The sequence below is a fragment of the Malus sylvestris genome, chromosome 8 (genome assembly GCF_916048215.2).
Source record: "Malus sylvestris chromosome 8, drMalSylv7.2, whole genome shotgun sequence".
Lineage (NCBI taxonomy): Eukaryota > Viridiplantae > Streptophyta > Magnoliopsida > Rosales > Rosaceae > Malus > Malus sylvestris.
In genome coordinates this window covers 2031647-2038814 of record NC_062267.1, presented here as the reverse complement: position 1 = coordinate 2038814, position 7168 = coordinate 2031647, and the positions used below count along the sequence as shown (strand labels likewise).

General features: G+C 36.3%; 1 long non-coding RNA gene across 1 annotated transcript; it reads left to right on the top strand.

Moving 5' to 3' along the window:
- The first annotated feature begins 1171 nt into the window (after positions 1-1171).
- On the top strand, positions 1172-2540 carry LOC126631242 (uncharacterized). The gene is made up of 2 exons (XR_007626330.1): positions 1172-1380; positions 2265-2540. It is a non-coding gene; the product is annotated as an uncharacterized LOC126631242 (long non-coding RNA).
- Positions 2541-7168: the final 4628 nt, after the last annotated feature.

Below are 7168 nucleotides of genomic sequence, written 5' to 3'. Positions count from 1 at the left end.
TTTTAATCATCTTAAAAGCAGCTTCAAACGAGCTCATTCGTAAACTTCTCACAATCCGAAAATTCCATAGAACAAATTGCTAAATTAAACGGTTGATTATGCACTTAAGAATTCAAAGAAAGTTAATGATTGGATATGAGTTTGAGCATCAACACAAGGAGTTTTTCTTTTAATGGATCACCTTCATATGATGATGCCACCACACATGAACAACTGAATTCAGCTAAAGACAACACACAAATAATTTTCCTAATAACACTGTAACATAGTGTTGCTATCACACACTCGGCCGCAATGTCGGCCATTTCGGGTCTTGTTTGTTTGTATTACTTTTGCATGGGGACTTTGAATTGAACTCTTTCGTAGTGGGTTTCGGTTGGTGGGGTGCATGATCTTGCATGAGAATCCAAAAATCACAAATGGGTCCTCTAAAATTTGAGTCGGCAAACTCCAGAAATAGTTCATCCCATAAAAACCTGTAAAATGACTTGAAAGAGCACCGAATATTATCTTTTCTGTTTTCGTCTACTCTTTTCGTGTTTGAATTTCTTTCTCGAGTTTGTTTGTATATAATAAAATAAATATTATCTTTTCTGTTTCCGTTTAGTCTATTCACATTTAAATTTCTCTGGAGTTTTTTTTATATATAATAAATAAAAAGTTTGTGTTCTTCTTGTGTGTGGCCTCAGAAACACTACTAGAATTCTATCTATAGGACACCGATTTTTGCCCACTAGAAAAAATCAGTGTGCCTTTCTCACTTTGTATGCACTGACATATATAATTCGTGGTCATTGGTAAGCGGACACGGAAAAACGGTGTGGATAGCCAAATTATAATTTTTCAACTGGATTTTTACATATTTTATATATTATTTTGGTGGCAACTTGTAATTTTCTACATCGAAGTGTGTGCACTGTTGCTAACTTTTACTCTATAAATTTATCTCAACCCTAAGTTTCAGGAAGTTTTAACGAAAAGTCCGCAGTACTGTTCATTTTAACGAAAAATCACATTTTTATACTAAAAAGTCAAACATGATATTATTCATTTTATCTTATATTTTATCATTTATTTTGTTAAAACTCAAAGGATTTGTCTTATTCCCCTGTTTTTAAAATTATTTTTCTGAAAAATTTTGATGGGTTTTTCTTATTGTTTTCTTCGATTGTTCTATTGGGTTCTGATTTTTATCTCTGCATCCTTTTGTTCTATTGTTCTATTGGGTTTTGATGGGTTTTTCTTATTGTTCTGAAAATTTTGATGGGCTTGTCATCTCAGTGCTTACTGAAACCTCCAGTAAAAGAAATAACAATACCAACAGACCTGAAGCTCCACAGTGACATGCGGGCAATAGAGCGAGCAGAGTTTGACCATCAGGTGATTTTGAATACTTCATACTTAAGAATATGCGCTTTGTCTCTATATTTTCAATCACTCTCAGCTTAGTAGTGCATGTAAACTCTGTTTGAAAAAATTGTTTCAGGTAGCATTTGGGAAATAAGTTTTGACTCAACTTTGTAGAATTAACTTTGTGACATCATCCTAACATGTAAATTACTTTTGGGGACAAATTTTGTAGTATAAACGTTTATGTTTGTATCGTAACATGGAATGACAATCTTAACATGAAATGAACAACTGTGAGATATCTGTAAGGACAACTTCATGAAGTTGCTCTTCTTAAATATGTCGCTTTGGAGATAACAGATGTATATCAGTGTTGGTATGTTTGGGCACGTGACAACAAATTGCCTTTCTGAATTTGGTTTTTATGTGTGTGCACCAGTGTTCTAAAAAACGCCCTAGGCGGCCGCCTAGCAACTGAGGCATTTTTGGGCAAATTGTGAGGAAAAATCGGGTTGGGCCTAGGCGGGCTAGGTGGGGCCTAGGCGGGCTAGGTGGCTTGGCGGGCTAGGCGGTCCTATTAATTATTTTTATTTTTATTTTTTATTAATTGCGTGCTTTTTTCTTTTTTGGTTTCATGGTGGTATACTTATGGAAATTGTGTATCTAATTTGCAAATGATGGATTTACTACAAGTTTATCCAATACATATGGAAATAGTGTACCTAATTTGCATTTTATCATTATTTTATTATTCACACAAGTATAGTTTTTTTTTAGATGTCAATATGCACTTATTTACAAGATATACAAGAAATTTACCTAAATCAGCCTAGGCGCCGCCCCGCCGCCTAGGCACTAGCCCGCCGCACGACTATCGCCTAGCGTTTTTTAGAACCTTGGTGTGCACCCATCAGGTGGCAGAGAAGATGAGCCTGTTTGAGCAATACAAGGTGGAAAGAGAAAGACCGCTGAAGGTAAAAGAGTTATTGCACTTGATGAGCAATTCAGTTATTGAGATGATTAAGCTCTTGGAAACAAAGGGTTCGAAGACTTTTTAAAGTTTGGTTCCGACATTTGTACAAAATTGTATAAAATATCAGTTATGCAAATTTATAGTTGTATTCTTATATTTTCATGATATAACAATTTGTTTTCACACCAAAAATAGAAAAAGAAATATGATACTCCAATTTGGGTGCGCACACAGGGCATCCTTTTTTAAAATATTATTTTGCAACTTTGCCACCGGTGTGAATTAGGGTGGCACTGCAGGAAAGGCACCAATGCAATATTGGTAGCCATTGTAACAATAGAGTCCTCTACATAGGCCACACTCTAATTTGGTGGCTGCTTGGTGGCCATTGAGGTTTGCCGCCAATGCGAGTGGCTACATGCCACAATAGGTACCAATGAACCAGGGTGGCTTTTAGCCAAATTTCTAGTAGTGAAAAAAAGGCATAATAGTTTGCATGATTACAATTTACGTTACGTGTTACAACTTATTCAAATGACATAATTTGCAACATGTAATGAAATTGTAATCATGTAACATTGCTGTCAGTGGAGAGGGATTTGCTTTGAACAAGTTTCATACTATTTTTCTCTATATATCTCTCGTCTCGTTGCATAAAAGAAAAGAATATGAAATTGGTGCAAGTTTTACGTCTGCATTCGCAATAAAATTATGCCCCTTGAATCTATATATTGTCTCGAGTTACAAAACTCATATACTAAAAGTCTAAAATTACGATGCAGACTTGTGGTTAGTCAACTTGGTTAGAGATGTTTCGATTAGAATATGTAACCATAAGATGATGGCTTAGAGTAAAATGGGATAGATGAAAATCTAAGAAGACTTTAAATAGACTATAAGAAAAAAGATATGTAGTACTTGGTGTTAACAGAAAGCCAAGTGTACGTTCTAGAGTTCATACAGACGATTCCACTTAGTGGGATACAAAAAAAGTTATGTGATTTGATCCAAATGAGAAGCTTCCTCGTCAGTGGTAGAGCCAGGATTTCAAATAATGGTGTCATGATTTCGGCCAAAAAAACTTTGTTGGACCATTTCGTCGAGCACTAGTAGGAACGTGTCGATTCCTGCCAACACCTGTTGAAGGCTTAATGCTAACATATGTCAACAACTACTATGATATGTAGAGGCTTGTCAAGGGTGGCTACATGAAACTGTAGAGTAATGTTGAAGACTGCAAAGATTTGTCAACTAAGGCACTTTATTGAGCACTTGGTGAGCACAATAAAGTCGCACACCAGGAGAGAGAAAAGGAAGTCAGGGATGATAAGAAAAAATAGAAGTAGGAAGTTATAATTTAGCTTGTCCTAACCGTTTATATGGTCAAATACAATGCACATACAAATATACATCGGATTTTTAATGTTATTGAGGTCTTTTTTTCGGGTTTACTCTCCAGGAGGCTTGGAATAGATTCAACGTAGAAGAGCGGTACTTTTTTTTTTTTTTGTATGTACAGAGGAGCAAATAAAGTATTACTTATTGGAATAAATCAAATATTTGCTAACATTGAACCCTAGAACACATCATAGTTTTTAGTTACTTAGATGAAGCTAACCTGTAGAAGACAGGGTCGTGCTTCAAAGAGACTCTTCTACTCACTAGAGACCTGAATATTCTTATGGTGATAGTCCCAACTCGAAGAAGAATTTCTCAGTGAGCAGGGAATCATTTTTATAGAGTTAGTGTTCCCCAACTTCCATCTATTGTGGAAGATGGTTATTTCACTATTGCCTCTAATTCCATCGTGCATGTAGTGGACCTGATACGTGCTTCAAACCGTAAGCACTATGGATGAAGCTCAATTATAGGATATGGTTTTTCCTAGTATTTAAAAAACCCCAACTGACTTATAATTTCAAATATGATGACTCACTATTATCAATACTAGTTGAGTCCAATAAGGATTCCTACATTCTCCCACTTGGACTTAACTAGTCTTTGGATTTGAATCAACATATTGAATTATAAGTCACTTTAAGTGATCACAATGGGTTTTTTTTTCATGCAATCCATATCTTATACACACCTACCAACAGTCCTATTTAAAACGAACTCCAGAAAACAATAAAAGTAAAGTACTACATGCACCTTGAAATCACGTTTTTAACAAGTCCTGATGTATAATGTCAATGGCATATACATATATATTCAATCCATATCATTTTATGCACTACAATTATCACACTCTTGCTTCGAACAACTAAACTTCAAATCCAGTTCAAGCTTCTTGTACACAACAAACTGTGTTCTTTGGAACAAACATCGATCACATGCATTTAGTGCTTCAAATAACTCTGTACATGCAGTCTAAATAACAATTAATACATAAGCTTGAAAGAAATTTGGAACATAACTTGCAGAAACACCTGCATGTCAATGATCATGATTTATCCAGCAACATTCTTCGCACTCCCACAGACCAGCTGAATCAAATCTTTCATGTAACCCCATGCTTGTGATGTGTTCTTTAAACACTCCCACTGCTAAAGGCTTTGTTAAAGGATCAGCAATCATCCTTTGGGTATCAATGTGCTCCACTAATATGTCACCTTTCTTCACATGCTCCTTTATAGATAGATATTTGACATCCATCAAGCATGTTGCCTCAGATTTCTTATTATTCTTGGAGAAAAAATACAGCTGCCTTATTGTCAATGAATAACCAATGGTCTTGAAATTGAGTGCACTATTCTCATGAAAGTAATGAGATTTTTCAACCACAACCCTTTCTTCGTTGCCTCAAATAAACCTATAAACTCAGCTTCCATAGTTGAGGTTGCCAAAGCCTTTTGTTTAACACTTTTCCAGGATATTGCTGCACCTCCAAGTGTGAATACATAACCACTCGTGGATTTCCTATCATCCAAACATCCTGCAAAGTCGAAGTCCGTGTATCCTACTAGTTCAAGGTTCGCCACACTCATATAAACCAACATGTAGGATTTTGTTCTTTGTAAATATCTCAAGACCTTCTTAGCTGCAACCCAATGTTGTTCCCTAGATTAGCTTCGTACCTCCCCAATACACTAATTGCAAAGGCTAAAGCAGGCCTTGTACAAACCTATGCATACATAAGGCTTCCCACCAATGAAGCATATGGTTTTGCGACATTCCATGTTTCTCCAGTTCATTATTTGGGCATTAAGATTTATTGAGCCTGTCTCCTTTCCCAATTGGTACTTCTCCATTTGAACAATGTTGCATGTTGAACCGTTGCAGCACCTTTTCAATATATGACTTCTGTGAAAGTCCTAATAATTTTTTCGACCTATCTCTCACAATTTCAATGCCCAATACAAAAGAAGCATTCCCCATATCCTTCATTTCAAAGGTTTTAAATAACAACCCTTTTGTCTCCAACAATATATTCATGCAATTACTAGCTAGAAGTATGTCATCCACGTACAAAATGAGAAAAACAAATTTCGAACCACATACCTTAACATATATGCAGTCATCAATTTTGTTATCAATAAAACCCATGGCAGTGACTTTTTTATCAAACTTCATAAACCATTTTCTTGATGCTTGCTTTAAACCGTATATGGATTTGTTTAACTTACAAACCATATTCTCCTGCCCTTCTCTTACGAATCCCATAGGTTGTTGCATGTAAATCTCATCTTCCAACTCTCCACTAAGGAAAGTTTTCTTGACATCCATTTTATGGAGCTCAACATTGTAATGTGCAACCAATGACAAAATGATCCTTAAGCTGTCTTTGGTAGAAACTGGGGAAAAGGTTTCAGAATAGTCGATCCCTTCTGTTTGTGTGAAACATTTAGCTATGAGTCTCGCTTTATACCTCTCCACTTTACCATTCAAATTTCTTGGTCTTAAAGACCCATTTGCAGCCAATTGGCTTGACATTTAATGGTGCTTCCACCAAGGTCTACACGTTATTAGTTTGCATGGACCTTAGTTCATAAATCATTGCTTCTCTCCAATAGTTGGACTGTTGGGTCTCCATTGCTCCATAAAATGTCACTGGATCATCTTGCATGCCTTCACACATTTCTATTTCCTGAAGATACACCAAGTAGTCACTTGAGATGGCTGACTTTCTGGTTCTTGCTGGTAATACGCTTCTCTCCGTTGTGGCTTGTGGCTCAATTAATTCACTTGTGGGTTGTGATGAAGTTCCAATGTCAGGTTGCTCATTGTTTTCCATTGTTACTTGTTGCCCAGGTAACCCACCCAAGAGTTGCGATGAGGTCCCTACATGAAAATCTAAGCCTACCCCATTCAATGAATGATTAAAGTTATCAATATTAAACTCAATTTGTTGCTGAGTTATATTGATCACTCCACCATCATTTTCAGTTGTCTGGGTCCTAAATGTTCCACCATTATCAAACCATTCAATGTTATTATCAGGCAATACATTGCTAGTTTCTTCAAGGTTGAATCTCGATGCCTCCATGTCTAGTTCCAGTGAGCATTCCCCTTCTTCTATAAACTTAGCAACTCCAGTCTCAAATATTCTCATAGGAAAATCAGTAGAATAAAATCTATACCCTTTGGTCTTTTCAGGGAATCCCACGAAGTGACAAGAAATTGTCCTCAAGTCTAATTTCTTTTCTCTTGGGTTGTAAACTCTTGCTTCTGCACAACACCCCCAGATATGCAGATGATTAAGACTTGGTTTATGCCCTATCCATACCTCATAAGGAGTCTTACACATAACCTTTGTTGGGACTCTATTCCGGATATAGTTTGCCATTTGTAAAGCCTCTCCCCATAAGTATTATGGAAGTTTTGCACGACTCATCATGCTCTTTA